General features: G+C 49.3%; 1 protein-coding gene and 1 long non-coding RNA gene across 2 annotated transcripts in view; one reads left to right on the top strand and one right to left on the bottom strand.

Moving 5' to 3' along the window:
- LOC119977507 (progesterone receptor-like) overlaps window positions 1-18,047 on the top strand; it is a 411,675-nt gene that overhangs the window by 13,418 nt on the left and 380,210 nt on the right. The window lies entirely within an intron of this gene.
- Window positions 4,829-8,815, bottom strand: LOC119977508. The gene is made up of 3 exons (XR_005463205.1): window positions 8,738-8,815; window positions 6,747-6,917; window positions 4,829-6,335 (listed from the first exon to the last, which is right to left on the bottom strand). It is a non-coding gene; the product is annotated as an uncharacterized LOC119977508 (long non-coding RNA).

Genomic DNA, 18,047 nt, shown 5'->3' with positions numbered 1-18,047 from the left:
TTCTCATCCAAAACAGCCCTGTAAACTGCCGATACTACCCACTTCTTCAGTCCCCCTGTCATCACTACCTCCTCCAGCAATGTGGAAGCCGGCTCTACTGGGTATCTCTGAATCTCCTTTCTGGCAAAGTCTCGAACCTGCATGTATCTAAATATTTCCCCTGTTCCAGCCCATACTTCGCTCCCAGCTCCTTAAATCTTGCACACCGACCCCCAAGAAACAAATCTTTTAGTGTCCTAATTCTTTACTCCTCCCATCTCCGAAACTTACCTTCCCACTTCTCTGGCTCAAATCTATGGTTCCCCAGAATCGGCATTTTCCTTGACACTGCCCCCAACCCGAAGTGCTGGCGAAACTGCTTCCAAATTCTCAACGAAGCTATTATTACCGGACTCCCTGAGTATCTCCCCTGTTGCTAGCGCCTTCAATCCAGACCCCCTACACAAACAGATCCATGCTTCTTGACAGCAGGTTTCTTTTCAGGGATGGCAATGCATCAAGTAGTTCTATTTGCATAACCATCAGCCTGTATTGTTTAACATCCCCATCTGAATCCACTGGAGCAGAAGTCACGTGCTTCCTGTATTCTGGGAACGGACAGCCCCCCTATTCTTTTCTTTTCCGGTTCTGCTGGCTGCCCATGCCTGGTGACTGAGCATGTGCAGAACTCTCCTCCATGCTCATCTCTCAAGTATATGCAGTGCAAGTATCTGAGCTGGTGACTGGGAGTGAGGGATTGAGTGAGTGTTTCATGATCTTGCAGTTAGTGCTTTTTGGGTATCTTGAAAAAGAAAGGCACAAGGGTAAGATTGGGATCAGGGAAGGGGAGGTGGATGGGTGTTGGTGGTTGGGGTTAATTGGGTGGAAACAAGTGGTACAAGCTTCTCCCATCTGTAGCTTGTAAATCAGAGGAGATTATTGGATGAAGGGGATGTGGAATGTGAGAAAGTGGAAGAGGTAGGAACGTATTGTCATTCTTGATGGCTTCAGCCCCACCGCTGTCCACAGCGTCCATTGTCACAGCATCAAGGATGGTGAGTGCTGTATCCTCCTCCTGTGAGTGAGGATATTGCAACACTACATGCCCTCCATCAGTGAGGTGCTGCTGCCTCTGGTTATGTTGAAAGAGACAGGGAAGTGTGTAAGTGAGGGTGGGTGCAATGCTTTTGGGTGATGTGCCTGTTGAATAGCTGGTAGTGTTTGCAAGCTGTGAGATGTGGGTTGAAGCTTGCAGCAGGCTAACTATGTGAGGGTGAAGTGATGTTATAAATGTTAGGTATGAGTTGTTTTTAATAAGGATTGTTGCTGGGTAAGTGGAGGAGGTGTGGTAAATGGAACAGTGTGAGACCAGTGGTTTATTTCTAAGGATATGACATTTGAAGGTACATCCACTGAACCTGAACATTTGTGTGACATCATTAAACTTTTCGTGACACTGCAGCTAGATCTTAGGAGCTGGATTGCTGCCATTGACTGTGGCAGCTGCTGTTGGAGCTGCTGACGGGGCGGAGGTGGATGTTTTAGCCTTCGCCTCACATTGCTCGCAGGCGGGTCATACTGGGGAGGAGGTCAGCTTCTCCACGGTGTGCCTCAGTGTGGCTGTGGGACCTGATGGAGTTTCTGTATCTTGAGAAGATTAAATTCACCTTGAGGGGGGCAATTGGGGGGTTCCAGAAAAGATGAGGTCTGTTTATTCTTCACTTAATGAGTCGGTCACCATCAGCTGCAAAGGGGAGGGAGAGTTTGAGAGGGGAGGAGGGATGGTGGGGGTTATTTTTCGAGTCATATATGCATTGGTTGGTAGAGTGGGTGGGAGTTCTTCTCTTATTCTTTTTGTTTTGTGTTGTTTTGTTTTATGTATAAAATGTTAAAAACCAATAAAAATATTTTTAAAAATTGACTGTGACAGCTATCTGCTCCCACTTTCTTCATAATGTATATCTGGGGGACCTCTGCCTTCCAGATGGAAGAGGACCTCGCTCCTGCTTTCAACCTCCGATACCAAGACCGTCAGTGAATCTTGGAGTCACTTCATGGACTGTTACAAAACTTATGGTCCTTTTTCTGCTCAGGAGTTCTTGCACAATGACTTCCAGGAGTCAGAACACACTTTGTGTTTAAGAGGTTGACATTGTGACAAGTGGTGCAAGCAAGCTGTAAGCACAGAATGCTATGCCCTCACATTAACTTGGGCCTCCCGCCGAGGTGTGCAGCCTCTCAGCAGCATGGTTAGCCTCAGGTTGGAGACCATGTTATTTAAATGAGTGGATAACACAAAGTTTGTCTGTTTCTTGCATTGCTCTGAACGAGTGCAGTTAATGATGCGCCCAGTCACTGGCTAAATCCAATTTTACTCCCACAATATGTGAAATTTGGGTGAACAAAATTGATTGCAATCCTTAATGAATGCTTTGCTCATTTCAAATTCTTCCATCCTATCACACCATAAGAGAAAATAAACAAAATCTAGTTGCTGGCCTTGCTGAATGAAGACCAGTTAGTGGAGAGAAACTAATGAGAAATGTACAGGGGCTGACACTCCTTGGAGTTCAGAAAGATTTCAAGATATCAGTATTGTCTTTAATTCATGTTTTAAAAATGTTGTCCAGTGAAAGTGTCACAGTACTAAAGATAAAGCAAAGTGTTTCAGAAAAACTGTAACTACATAACAAAGATAATCTACAGGCAAGGTTTACTGAAGATGAAATGAACATTTTATGAGGTCAATACATAATAATAACTTAATTATAGTTTGTTTGATAGGAATGTATAAATTAATTATGGATGGATGGTGGCATAGTGGTATTGACACTGGACTCGTAAACCAGAGACCCAGAGTAATGCTCCCAGAACTCAGTTTCAAATCCTGTCACTGCAAATGCTGAAATTTGAATTCAATAAAACTCTGGAATTGAAAATCTAATGATGACAATGAAACCATTGTTGATTGTCGTAAAAACCCATCTGGTTCACTATTGTCCTTTAGGGAAGGAAATCTACCATCCTTATCTGGTCTGGCCTACATGTGACTGTAGACCTACAACAACTCCCTCAAGGGCAATTAGGGATGGCCAATAAATGCTGACCCAATTAGGGATGGCCAATAAATGCTGACCCAATTAGGGATGGCCAATAAATGCTGGCCCAATTAGGGATGGGCAATAAATGCTGGCCCAATTAGGGATGGGCAATAAATGCTGGCCCAATTAGGGATGTGCAATAAATGCTGGCCCAATTAGGGATGGGCAATAAATGCTGGCCCAATTAGGGATGGGCAATAAATGCTGGCCCAATTAGGGATGGGCAATAAATGCTGGCCCAATTAGGGATGGGCAATAAATGCTGGCCCAATTAGGGATGGGCAATAAATGCTGGCCCAGCCTGCGGCGTCCACGACCTATGAACGAATAAAAAAATATTTACCCCAATATGAACATATTAATGACATAAGAGAGTAATATAATTTAACAATGGATTATATGTACCAAAATGTGAAATTACTTTGAAATATTTCAAATCTCCTTGTTATATAATATGTAGAAAGTAATAGTAACTCAAGTCATAGACTAATATCTGTTTTATTGCAAATTCAAACGACTGCTTCAACAGTTATGAAAAATATTTCTGGAACATAATTTTCTCGTCGTTCCCACTGGTGGAATCTTCCAGTCTCCCAGACGGTGCCCCCCCCCCCCCCCCCCCCCCCTCCCACCCCCGCCATGGGTTCCCAGCTGTGGAGGGCGCGAACAACAGGAAGTCCTGTGGATGGTGGCGGGACTGGAAGATCCCGGTGCCGGCCAAAGGTGAGCCGCCTCAACCACCTCAAAACACGGCATGGAGTGGGTGGAAAATCCCACCCCCTGGGCTTTTCTGAGGTTATAAATAATTAACTTTAAGGAATATTTGTAGCCAGAGTCTAAGAGTGACTATATTATGAGTGTCCTTATGCAAACGGATTTTAGCTCTCACTCCAACACAAAAGAGGTTTATCTTTTCCTGCTCATGCCAATACTTCATGATTATTCTTGGCCTCGTTTCAAATATGTTTCACGTTCCTTTGTTTCCGAGATAGATTAGGGTTTGCTTTGAAGACACGCGCAATATTAGGAAATGTATGTTAGATAAAAAAACATTTCTCTCTGTGGATATAAAGTCCTTCAAGCAAAAGTGCATCTATTATAAATGAAAGTTTGTATCTAATTTGCCACAATGTGACATAAATATCGCGTTCCTAAAACAGAAAGAAACTACAAGGAAGCAGATAGTGAATTTGCGAGTGGAAAAATTGCACCTTAAGAACATTAAGAAAAATAATTAGTCACCGTTTGACTTTAAATGTATCTAGCAGTATATCTAACTGATCATAGAATGCACCTATTTAAAGCAATTAGACTTTGTGGCCTTAAAACAACAGGTCCATTGAACATAATGCCACCTGAGCATCCTAATAACATACCATGTTACAAAATATACATAACTGCCCTGTCCTTTATAAACAGCAGGCCTGATTTTGCCCACATCTGTCAAACAGCAAGTGGTTAAAATTGGAAAATTGGCTTACTGCCCTGTTCCTGACAGAAAACAACCAACCATCATTTTAACTTGAAAGTTCTTGGGCTGGATTCTCTGTTTTTAGGACTATGTCCCCACGCTGTCGGGAAAACTGTGGTCTTTTATGGCATCAAAGAGCTACAGATTCCCCGTTTTGCTTGGGGCTGGCAGGCAGCTGTCGTAGAGCTTGCACCTCAAGCTGCCGATACAGCCACCCACACTTCCGGGTCAGAGGCTGCGCTTGCGCACGGCGGTGGCCTCCAGCAGCCGTGTTATGCTCCATGGCGGACTCAGCCTGGACCTGGACCACCAAAGTAGTGCCCCGCATTTGGCCCTGCGCCCCGGACCGCCCGCCCACATTGCCCTCAGCCCCAAATGAAGCCCCCCTTGCCCGTTGATCGGCCCTCCCACGACAGTGGCGGCCCTGGACTGGGACCGCAGCCGCACGTGGGACCATGTTAGAACCACGCCATCGGGAATTTGGCCGGTCGGGGACAGAGCATTGTGGGATGGGCCTGAGGCAATGGCCTGGGGCGGTGGATACTCGGCGTGGCATACTCCACGAGTACCCCGATTTTCGGCAGGGTGTAAAATTGCGAAACTAGCGCCGGTCCTGATTTCTTGCGCCGACACGGATTTTCCGCCCCGTCGCGAATGCGATTTCAGCATCGGGAAGGGGGGGGGGCTTAACTTTTGATTTAAAAGCCACCAGTTCTAAACTATAGGTGTCTCCTTAACAAATTCAAATAATGTTCCATTAATGCAATATGCATTTATAACTGGGCAGATCAGAAGTGTATGGTGAATAGCAAACATGCAAAGCCAGCAGGATTGGCTTTCCAAAGTGACCAACATGTCTCCAAGCGACATTTAGAGATATTCTTAGACCATTGTGATCTGTATGCTATTGTGTATAGGGCAGTTCCCAAGGCAGCACTAAGCTTCTTTTTGATTTTTTGAATCTGACTTACTATTCTGTTTATCATGGGTGTTGTTATTGCTTCACTCCTTTGGATGGACAAACAGTTGGAGGAAAAAGAATAACAACAACAGCAGTCAAAGTAACCAGCACAAGTAACAGGTAAGACCTTAACCAGTCCACAGGCTACTTAAGTCAAGTTATTCCTTGGATATTGCTGAATAGCAGTACTGGAGGAGGGTCCCATAGACCATGCAGACGATTGCAACAGAATCTGCTGCCTTCTCAATCACATGGCTATAATTTGACAGTAGCTGTCAAAGTCACTATGACTCCCAACCTTTTTGTCAGCGGCTCCTTCCAGGCTGGAACAGGGATCTGGAAGATATGACTATCTGTGCGGTGAACAACTACATTAATATCCTTGGTGGAACAAACCAATATTCTACCTTTGTGATATATTCCAACAGCCAGATTGAGAGTTGATGGGATTTGCAGCAGTAGTCGGCTTTCATCTCGCCCAGAACATAATAGATTACACTCATGCACCTATTGAACCAGCAGCTTACATGAATAAGATGAGTCTCCAATCCTTGGTTGTTCCTGACATCTATCCCTGCTGCTGTTCCCTGTTGTCTGGGCAATTTTACAATGTGCAGACCCCTTTGCGCCCGCTTTAATATTTCACTACATGAAGGTTCTATATTAAAGTAAGTTATTTTGTTGAAATAACTGTTGTACTCCACAGCTCTGAAGGGGTTTCCATTGCTTGCTGCTCCAGCTCCAATAGCACCACAGGGTTGGCTAGTTCTTCTGCTTGGTTTTGCTTCTCCACCTCGTGTTGTGCGTTTTTCTTTACTTAGGCCTGCAAAGAACCAAGATGAAGTTTCTCTTACAAACAAAAAATGCAGATGTGTAGGCTTGGTGCTTGTTGGGGAGAGACTGAGAGCAAAAGGCAAGAGAAAAACAGATGGGGAGGTGTTGAATGGAAAGCACGCATGTGGGATGTTGTGAGGCATGAGCGATGATAAAAAAGTGATTACGTGAAGGTGAGCAAGTGAGAAGAAAAAGGCGCTTGTGGATGCAGAACAGGAGCAAGGAAGAAGAGAGTGTTTATTTGGATCTGGTCTTGTTCTGGTGAAGTACATGATAGATGAGAGGAAGTTGTTGAGCATGGTAGGGAAGAAAGCCTTGTGTTGAGAGAGATGTGAGAAATGAGCTGTACTTAACCACCTTAAGTGGTCATTGAAGCATTGTAGGGATGATTCTACTGCACTTGACATTTTCTGCACTGTCTCTCCATGCCTGGTGAACTTGATGCTCTGGGATCCTCCTTCCTGGAAACAGTACTTGCCACCTGATCCAGCAGGATCTCCAGGAAGGCAACGGACTTGACACTAACCCATTTCTGAGCAATTTCCTTTTCCAGCAATTAAATTGCAAAGTCCTGCAGGAAACAATTTTAAGAAGTACATTGCCGCTTTAAGTCAGCCAGAAATTGTAGTTTGGAAGTGGGTAGATTTCCAGATGTATCAGTGAGTTTGGTGGGAAATTAAAATACTGTGGACCTGTTTTGTGGGTCAGTAGGCAAATTTCGAACTTGTCCTGTTACTAACCTTCCCAAAATCCAGCCAAAGTTAAAATCAAACCCATTGCACGGAATTCTCTGTTTTTGAGTGAGATTCTCTGACCTTTGTGTGGTATGTCTCTCGGCAATGAGAGGCAGCCCGCTGCTGACTGGCGGCAAGATGTTCTGGCCACACCACTGTCAATCGGACTTACTATTGAATCCACCGCACGCCACTGGGAAATCTGTGGTGGGGGTGCGTTTTGGTCAGGACCAGATGATCCCGCTGACATGAACAGCCGGAAGATCATGCCCCAAGTGTAGATATGGGTGCTGAGGTGGCACCTTTCCCACTAACCGGAATAGCAGGATCCCACATCAGATTTTGCATTTGGAAGCTCATTAATTATGAACAGAATTATGAATCACCCGATTCATCCAGTCAGCATCAGCTGGTGGGTTCAATGGTCAGGGGGCCATATGCAAATACCAGTCTGGCACTCTCATATTATTCTCTCCAGCCCACCTGTCCTCATGAGACCATGCAGGAAGTCTGAAACACAGGGCCAAAAGGCTAGCAGCCTCAAGAAGAAGTCTGTCTTTATTCACTTGCGAGTACCTTGCCCAACTTGGACCTATACTCCCTACATCTGGAGCCTTCATGCATCCCTTTCCAGTAAACAAAGTAGTATCCCTTTGACCCCCTTTTGTGACCATTTGATGGAGCCTTGTTGGGTTCAGCTTCCCTCCCCTTGGTCTCCCTTTGCCTTCCATTGTTCATCACCTTCATCCATCTCCATGCCCTCCTGCCTGCCATCCTGCTCGCTTGTCCTTCCAACCTTGCACAGACCTTCTTCCACAATGCCTCCTTGTATTCATCAGCACCCGCCACCCCACCTTACACCCTACCCCCGGTCAAAGTTTGGAGGGTCCATAAGACCTGCAGCACCATACCATCCATAAAGAACAGCTCAGCATGGAGCTAGAGGGCACAAACTGGTCTGGAGTGGTGTTCAGCGCAACATTAGCAGTGCAGTTCCATGGCAGGGAAGCTATTAGCACTTGCCTTGAGGTCTCAAGTGAACTGAGGTCCAACTTGTACATGTCACTTTGCTTCAAAAGGATTCGACATTGAAATGATTTTCTGCTGGCATGATGTAAAACTGGAAGGCCTGACAACGGATACAAGTCCAGCCTGTTCAACCTTTCCTCATCAGATACACAACCCAACTCAGACATCTGAACCCCACTGCATTTGTTTTTGTATGTATTCTTTACAGCTATCTTTCCTCTTTTGAGGGCTTAATCAAACTTTTTTTGTGGGTTAATAGTTGCATTAAAACAGTAAACAGTGGAATTTTATACAAATATTAACCAGAATCAAGTACTGTTCTCATTCATTTTTTCCACCTCTCAGTCTTATTCTCTTTCTCCAGTTTTCCCCATTTCCAAACAGAGCTGGGGCTGAATCCTTGAATATATTCAAGAGGCGGCTGGATATAGTACTTGGGAGAATGGGATTAAAGGCTGTGGGGAGAAAGCAGGATTAGGCTATTGAGTTGGATGACTAGCCATGATCGTGATGAATTGTGGAGCAGGCTCGAAGGGTCAAAAGGCCTCCTCCTGCTCCTATCTTCTATGTATCTATGCATCTAACTGCTCAAACCCGACGGGTCAGAATCCGACGGGACTGAACCTACCTCAAATTCGTCTGGTTCCAGTTTTAATGGATGTGGGACGAGAGGCCAGTGACCAACCTACTAATTGTTCAAAACAGAAAATGCTGGAAGTACAGCAGGTCTGGCAAAATCTAGGCAGAGAAAAACATATTTAAAGTTTCTTTCAGATTTATGACCTTCCATCAGAGATTAATAGAAAATGACTTGGTCATTTTAACAGTCATTCTATTTTTAACCATATGCAGCTAGGTTTCCCAGGTCCCAGGAAACTCAATAGTTTAAAGGAGATAAGAAAGGCTGAATGCATAAGGTAAGTACTTATAAGCACTGCTTATGAAACAGATAGTGTAGGAATCTTCAAGCTACCCAATAAAATCCTCCCCACAATCTGTCTGCATTTCCAAACCACCGCTGAACGGCCCAATTTCCATCGGACCCGCAGACCACCATTGGAACCTCCTCCACAATTGGGATCCCGGGACCCTCCATTATTGTAACACACCGTGATTTAGACCACCCAACAAAGTCTGGGCCCCTCACTCCCGTGACCTCTTTTACCCTCCAAACACATCTTGCTGCTCAGGTAGACTTTATGCCTGTGAAGGAGGCTACCCATCAGAAAGGCCACAGGCCTGTCAGTCAGGCTGCTTGTAGATGGGACATTCTGAAAACCAATTCTTCATGGATGGGACACTTTAAAAACCAATCTTCCCGATCTCACAGCAGACACCACAGCCACTACCTGTCACGATCCCTACTTCCAGCTTATACCGGGGCACATTTGGAGGAAAACACCGATGGAAATGTCGGTTCTGTAATTTAAGTAAGTTAAGACCCAAATAATTCTGACTTTAACACGGAATTCTGGGCTTTACCAACCAGCACACAGGTTTTCACAGTTGTTCGAAACTCTCCAAGGCTCAACAAAGCAAGAGCACAATGGCGATTGATAGCTCTGACCCTGGATGGTTGGAAAGTCTTCAAAGATTGAAACTACAACAGCTGCTTCTCAGCCTCAACAAAAGGCTTTTGCTCACAGGGCTTGTTGTAAGAATGTGCGCACACCAATTTCCAGGCAGTTTCCAGCTTTTATGATTCACTTTACCAATCTTGGAACTTCAGTCACCTTGATCTGCACTTCCCTGCTGTCAGCCTTCAACACAGCCTGGGAGCAACCTATGCGGCTCTGCCCCCAACAGAGGGTATGCAGGCAGAGGATCAACTTTCCTGCATGCCAGACTAATGGTACCTACGGAGGCTGAAGATTTCATGGCAGGTCAGTGCTGATATCTGTAGCCTTCTGGAACAAGTGTGGGACACATTATCAGTCACTTGGACAAATGGGGATAATTATGCCAATATGGATGTGTAAAAGGAAAATTGTGTTTAACCAACTTGATTGAGTTTTTTGGTGAGATAACAGAGATGGTTGATGCACTTGAAGTGTTGTACATGTATTTCCAAAAGGCATTTGAAAAAATGCCACGCTATAGACTTGCCAGCAAATATGAAGCCCATGATTCAGAAGGAACAGTGGCAGCAGAGATACACAATTTGCTGTGTGACAGGAAACAGTAATGGTGAAAGGTAAAAAATTTTTTTTAAGATTGGAGGAAGGTACAAAAAAAAGTTCTCAAGGGGTTCATGTCAGATCCATTGTTTTTCTTGATTTATTGTTAAGACCTAAACTGGGTGTACAGGACCAAATTTTAAAAAGTGCAGATGACAGGGGCAGCACGGTGGCGCAGTGGGTTAGCCCTGATGCCTCAAGGCCCCGAGGTCCCAGGTTCAATTCCGGCTCTGGATCACTGTCCATGTGGAGTTTGCACATTCTCCCTGTGTTTGCGTGGGTTTCGCCCCCACAACCCAAAGATCTGCAGGGTAGGTGGATTGGCTATGCTAAATTGCCCCTCAATTGGAACAATTGAATTGGGTACTCCAAATTTATTTTTAAAAAGATGACATAAAACTTGGAAGTATTGTGAACTGTTTGGAGGATAGTGATAAACCGCAAGAGATCATTGACAGGGTTGTAAGAATGGGTGGACATGTGACAGATTAAATTTAATGCAGAGATGCATGAAGTGTTTCACTTTGGGGGAAGAATGAGGAGAGTCATATCATACATGAAATGTACAATTCTATGAGGTTGAAGGAACTGAGAAACCTGGGATATACAAGTACAAATTGGTAACTGTGGCAGGGCAGGTTAATAAAGTGGTTAGAAAAACAGAATTGAATCCTGTGTTTTAAAAAAGAGGCATAGATTAGATTTAGGTTTATTGTCACGTGTACCGAGGTACAGTGAAAAGTATTGTTCTGCGTACAGTCCAGGCAGATCGTTCCATGCATGAAAAAACATAAGTCATGTGATAAATACACAAAGTAAATACATAGACATAGACATCGGGTGAAGCATACGGAGTGTAGTACTACTCAGTAGAGACGATATGTAGAGAGATAGTTCAGTCCATAAGAGGGTCATTCAGGAGTCTGGTATCAGCAGGGATAAAGCTGTTTTTGAATCTGCTAGTGCGTATTCTCAGACTTTTATGAAAACAAGTAAGTTATGATGAACTTTGAGAAAATCTCAGCTGTGGTATTGTGTCTAAATTTGGGCATGAGACTTTAGGAAAGATATAAAAACTTGAGAGGATTCAGATGAGATTTAAGACAAAGGTGCCAGCGATGAGAGACTTTGGCTGTGTGAATAGATTGGAGAAGTTGTCTTTTCTCCCTAGTGAAGAGATCTTTGGGAGGAGATTTTATAGAGCTGTTCAAAATCATGTGGGGTCTATCTAGAGTAGATAGTGATAAAATGTTTCTATTGCTGCAAGAGTGAGACTCAGGAAGAAATTGATATGGGGTGAATGGCGATAGAATTAATAGACTCATGAGAAAAAGCTTTTTGTGAATGTACTTTAAAGATTCGGAATGTACTTTGAGAGAGTGTAGTGATGGCATATTGAATTGCCGCTTTCAAAAGTGAATTGAATGAGCACCTGAAGATAAAGTAACACTGCAATGTTACGGGGAAAGGGCAGTAGGCTGCTACTAGCTGATTTACTCTTGTAGAAAAACAGCACAAATACAAAAGGCCTAATGGCCTTCATTCTGTGATTCTTTAAGAAATCCATGAAAGTGGGCACACCATTGCCAGTCATAGTCAAGGTCACCACAGCCCTGAATTTCTTCACCTCCGGTTTCTTCCTGGAATCAGCTCGCAACATCACAAGGATTTCACCATCAGCTGTCTACAGTTTCATCTCCCAAGTGACTGATGCCATGTTTGGCAGGACTGCCCCTTGCATCCACTTTGCTGCTGATGAGGAGAGCCAGAACCAGAGCTGTCACTATTTCCGCAATGGCAGGATCCCCACAGGCACATTGAGTCATAGACTGCATACATGTGGCAATCAACATGCCCTCTGATCAACCAGCAGTTTCTGTCAATTTAAAGGGATTCTACTCCAGTGATGTTTAGCTGGTGTGTGACCACTGGAAAGTTTTCATGCATATCTGTTCATGATGTGTTGAAAGCTGCTATGAGGCTTTCATTCTGTGTCAGTCATATCCCCCCAAGGCCTTTCTCCAAGCAAAGTCACAGGAACAGGATTAGGCCATTCAGTCACTCGGGTCTGTCCCACGATTCAATGAGATTATGACTGATCTGTGGCCTAATTCCATATCCCTTAATATCTTCGCTTAACATGTATCTCAGATTTAAAGTTAACAACGATTCTAGCTTCAACTGGTGTTTGTGGGAGAGAGTTCCAAACCTCTACCACCCTTTGCATGAAGAAGTGGTTCCGAACATTTCTCCTGAACAGTCTGGCCCGAATATTTAGACTATGCCCCCTAGTTTTAGAATCTTTTTCTGTTAACATCTTGAAGATTCTAATTAGATCCCCCCCTTAACCTTCTAAATTCTAGCAAAAACAGGCCTAATTTGTGTAATCTCTCCTCGTAACTTAACTCTTGCAGTTCAGGTATCATTTTTGTAAACCAACGTTGCACTCCCTCCATAGCCGATATATTCTTCCTAAGGTGTGGTGTCCAGAACTGCTGACAGTACTCCAGGTAGGGTCGAAACACGGTTTTGTATAGCTGCAGCATAACTTTGTCTTTATACTCCAATCCTTTAGATATAGAGGCTAGCATTCCATTAGTCTTTTTGATTCTTTTCTGCACTTGTTCATGGCAAATAGCATGAGTCAGCAGATAACTCCTGGAGACAAGGGCTATCCACTAATGATGTGGCTGATGACAAAAGTGAGGAGCCCAACAACTGATGAAGAGGAAAGATACAAGAGCCATATGAATACAAGGACACTCATAGAGCCACCCATTGGTTTCCTGAAGATGTGGTTCAGGTGCCTGGATCAGCAGGAGTGTTCAAAATGGGGTAGCCTACTGTGCCTTGCACAATATCGCACAGCAGAGGCATGGAGCTAGTAGGTGAGGACCATTCTGCATCCTCAGAGGAGAAGGAAGAGGTGGATGAGGAGGAGACACATGTGATAATGATGGCTTCAGAAACAAATCTGCCTGAGAACTTTGCAATGGACTCATCTACACACGGTTCTGGTAACCTGAATCTATCAAGCCAACTGACGCAACAATGTTGAACCAGCTTGGCTGCCCACCACTCTTGTCTCCACTTTACAATCCTCACTCCATACCACCAATACAAATCAATGCCATTATCAGAAATCCCTCCATCTCATTTACACCCCTCACTTCTCATTCCATTCTCCTCAAGACCAATGCACATTTGGAAGGTATGGAGTAATAATGGAGATGAATGGATAATGGAGACTTGAAATAAAGTACATGATTTATTGACATTTTGCAATAAATTAATACACTGATATTTTCATAATCACCGAAGTGAACCCCTTGTGCAACTAAAATGTCTTTCTTTTCCTTCCCTGATTACTTTGGCAAGACCCTACCCCTCTAGCTGCAGCAGAGCTGGAGGCTGACTGCTCACTCCCATACTGAGATTCGTATGAAGGGTCCTTTACAGGTTTTGCCAAAAACTGCTTCATCTGCGCCTGTCCAGGGACAGGAGGTAGCTTTTGGACTCTGCCTGAGGCAGAGGTTGTGATGGTGTGGGGAGCAAGGGATGAGAAGTGGGAGTGCCTTGAGAACACTCCCCACTGCCTTGTACTTGTTCTGGATCTTCCTTCTCATGGGTAACCAACATTTTCCTGCTAACCAAAAGCTGAAGAACACTTTACTGTATTTCACTGAAGTGTTGGTCAGCCAAAGTGAGTCTTTCCACTGTCTTGTATAAAGTGACAGAGAGACTGTGCAGCTCATTGTCCAGGGTCAGCATGAACTCGGTTGTCAGCTCGATGTAAGACACCATTATTTCCATGGGCGGTGGACATCAGCACAAATACCTGAGACATCAAGGCACTCATGATGGAAACACCCTCCTCCAGTCACTCTCCCAGGGTGCACCGTGCCCCTGGAGATGTTAACAGAACCTCATCACCCAGAATTGTCCTCTTCATCAACAACCCCCATGCTCGGCAGCTGTGTCCAGCTAAACAGAGTTGGGAGCGACCTGGACCCTGCAACGGGGACTCTCCACTGCAGACTCTCTCCCTCCAAAACTTGCTCCTGTGCAGCGAGGTCAGAGAACAGAATGTGGGGTGAGAGTCAGAAAATTGTGGGGCGAGAGTCAGTGAACTGGGTGTGGGGCGAGAGTCGGAGAACTGGGTGCGGGGCGAGAGTCCGAGAACTGGGTGCGGGGCGAGAGTCCGAGAACTGGGTGCGGGGCGAGAGTCCGAGAACTGGGTGCGGGGCGAGAGTCGGAGAACTGGGTGCGGGGCGAGAGTCCGAGAACTGGGTGCGGGGCGAGAGTCAGAGAACTGGGTGCGGGGCGTGAGTCAGAGAACTGGGTGCGGGGCGTGAGTCAGAGAACTGGGTGCGGGGCGAGAGTCCGAGAACTGGGTGCGGGGCGGGAGTCCGAGAACTGGGTGCGGGGCGGGAGTCCGAGAACTGGGTGCGGGGCGAGAGTCCGAGAACTGGGTGCGGGGCGAGAGTCCGAGAACTGGGTGCGGGGCGAGAGTCCGAGAACTGGGTGCGGGGCGAGAGTCCGAGAACTGGGTGCGGGGCGAGAGTCCGAGAACTGGGTGCGGGGCGAGAGTCCGAGAACTGGGTGCGGGGCGAGAGTCCGAGAACTGGGTGCGGGGCGAGAGTCCGAGAACTGGGTGCGGGGCGAGAGTCCGAGAACTGGGTGCGGGGGCGAGAGTCCGAGAACTGGGTGCGGGGCGAGAGTCCGAGAACTGGGTGCGGGGCGAGAGTCCGAGAACTGGGTGCGGGGGCGAGAGTCCGAGAACTGGGTGCGGGGCGAGAGTCCGAGAACTGGGTGCGGGGCGAGAGTCCGAGAACTGGGTGCGGGGCGAGAGTCCGAGAACTGGGTGCGGGGCGAGAGTCCGGAACTGGTGCGGGGCGAGAGTCCGGGAACTGGTGCGGGGCGAGAGTCCGGGAACTGGGTGCGGGGCGAGAGTCCGAGAACTGGGTGCGGGGCGAGAGTCCGAGAACTGGGTGCGGGGCGAGAGTCCGAGAACTGGGTGCGGGGCGAGAGTCCGAGAACTGGGTGCGGGGCGAGAGTCCGAGAACTGGGTGCGGGGCGAGAGTCCGAGAACTGGGTGCGGGGCGAGAGTCCGAGAACTGGGTGCGGGGCGAGAGTCCGAGAACTGGGTGCGGGGCGAGAGTCCGAGAACTGGGTGCGGGGCGAGAGTCCGAGAACTGGGTGCGGGGCGAGAGTCCGAGAACTGGGTGCGGGGGGAGAGTCCGAGAACTGGGTGCGGGGGGAGAGTCCGAGAACTGGGTGCGGGGGGAGAGTCCGAGAACTGGGTGCGGGGGGAGAGTCCGAGAACTGGGTGCGGGGGGAGAGTCCGAGAACTGGGTGCGGGGGGAAGAGTCCGAGAACTGGGTGCGGGGGGAAGAGTCCGAGAACTGGGTGCGGGGGGAAGAGTCCGAGAACTGGGTGCGGGGGGAAGAGTCCGAGAACTGGGTGCGGGGGGAAGAGTCCGAGAACTGGGTGCGGGGGGAAGAGTCCGAGAACTGGGTGCGGGGGGAAGAGTCCGAGAACTGGGTGCGGGGGGAAGAGTCCGAGAACTGGGTGCGGGGGGAAGAGTCCGAGAACTGGGTGCGGGGGGAAGAGTCCGAGAACTGGGTGCGGGGGGAGAGGCCGAGAACTGGGTGGGGGGGGAGAGTCCGAGAACTGGGTGCGGGGGGAGAGTCCGAGAACTGGGTGCGGGGGGAGAGTCCGAGAACTGGGTGCGGGGGGAGAGTCCGAGAACTGGGTGCGGGGGGAGAGTCCGAGAACTGGGTGCGGGGGGAGAGTCCGAGAACTGGGTGCGGGGGGAGAGTCCGAGAACTGGGTGGCGGGGGGAGAGTCCGAGAACTGGGTGCGGGGGGAGAGTCCGAGAACTGGGTGCGGGGGGAGAGTCCGAGAACTGGGTGCGGGGGGAGAGTCCGAGAACTGGGTGCGGGGGGAGAGTCCGAGAACTGGGTGCGGGGGGAGAGTCCGAGAACTGGGTGCGGGGGGAGAGTCAGAGAACTGGGTGCGGGGGGAGAGTCCGAGAACTGGGTGCGGGGGGAGAGTCAGAGAACTGGGTGCGGGGGGAGAGTCCGAGAACTGGGTGCGGGGGGAGAGTCAGAGAACTGGTGCGGGGGAGAGTCCGAGAACTGGTGCGGGGGAGAGTCGAGAACTGGGTGCGGGGGGAGAGTCCGAGAACTGGGTGCGGGGGGAGAGTCCGAGAACTGGGTGCGGGGGGAGAGTCCGAGAACTGGGTGCGGGGGGAGAGTCCGAGAACTGGGTGCGGGGGGAGAGTCCGAGAACTGGGTGCGGGGGGAGAGTCCGAGAACTGGGTGCGGGGGGAGAGTCCGAGAACTGGGTGCGGGGGGAGAGTCCGAGAACTGGGTGCGGGGGGAGAGTCCGAGAACTGGGTGCGGGGGGAGAGTCCGAGAACTGGGTGCGGGGCGAGAGTCCGAGAACCGGGTGCGGGGGGAGAGTCCGAGAACCGGGTGCGGGGGCGAGAGTCCGAGAACCGGGTGCGGGGGGAGAGTCCGAGAACCGGGTGCGGGGGGAGAGTCCGAGAACCGGGTGCGGGGGGAGAGTCCGAGAACCGGGTGCGGGGGGAGAGTCCGAGAACCGGGTGCGGGGGGAGAGTCCGAGAACCGGGTGCGGGGGGAGAGTCAGAGAACCGGGTGCGGGGGGAGAGTCAGAGAACCGGGTGCGGGGGGAGAGTCAGAGAACCGGGTGCGGGGGGAGAGTCAGAGAACCGGGTGCGGGGGGAGAGTCAGAGAACCGGGTGCGGGGGGAGAGTCAGAGAACCGGGTGCGGGGGGAGAGTCAGAGAACCGGGTGCGGGGGGAGAGTCAGAGAACCGGGTGCGGGGGGAGAGTCAGAGAACCGGGTGCGGGGGGAGAGTCAGAGAACCGGGTGCGGGGGGAGAGTCAGAGAACCGGGTGCGGGGGGAGAGTCAGAGAACCGGGTGCGGGGGGAGAGTCAGAGAACCGGGTGCGGGGGGAGAGTCAGAGAACCGGGTGCGGGGGGAGAGTCAGAGAACCGGGTGCGGGGGGAGAGTCAGAGAACCGGGTGCGGGGGGAGAGTCAGAGAACCGGGTGCGGGGGGAGAGTCAGAGAACCGGGTGCGGGGGGAGAGTCAGAGAACCGGGTGCGGGGGGAGAGTCAGAGAACCTGGGTGCGGGGGGAGAGTCAGAGAACTGGGTGCGGGGGGAGAGTCAGAGAACTGGGTGCGGGGGGAGAGTCAGAGAACTGGGTGCGGGGGGAGAGTCAGAGAACTGGGTGCGGGGGGAGAGTCAGAGAACTGGGTGCGGGGGGAGAGTCAGAGAACTGGGTGCGGGGGGAGAGTCAGAGAACTGGGTGCGGGGGGAGAGTCAGAGAACTGGGTGCGGGGGGAGAGTCAGAGAACTGGGTGCGGGGGGAGAGTCAGAGAACTGGGTGCGGGGGGAGAGTCAGAGAACTGGGTGCGGGGGGAGAGTCAGAGAACTGGGTGCGGGGGGAGAGTCAGAGAACTGGGTGCGGGGGGAGAGTCAGAGAACTGGGTGCGGGGGGAGAGTCAGAGAACTGGGTGCGGGGGGAGAGTCAGAGAACTGGGTGCGGGGGGAGAGTCAGAGAACTGGGTGCGGGGGGAGAGTCAGAGAACTGGGTGCGGGGGGAGAGTCAGAGAACTGGGTGCGGGGGGAGAGTCAGAGAACTGGGTGCGGGGGGAGAGTCAGAGAACTGGGTGCGGGGGGAGAGTCAGAGAACTGGGTGCGGGGGGAGAGTCAGAGAACTGGGTGCGG

Source organism: Scyliorhinus canicula, chromosome 14 (genome assembly GCF_902713615.1).
Source record: "Scyliorhinus canicula chromosome 14, sScyCan1.1, whole genome shotgun sequence".
Taxonomy (NCBI): domain Eukaryota; kingdom Metazoa; phylum Chordata; class Chondrichthyes; order Carcharhiniformes; family Scyliorhinidae; genus Scyliorhinus; species Scyliorhinus canicula.
The sequence above is the reverse complement of the archived record's forward strand: the minus strand, read 5'-3'. Positions and strand labels throughout refer to the sequence as shown.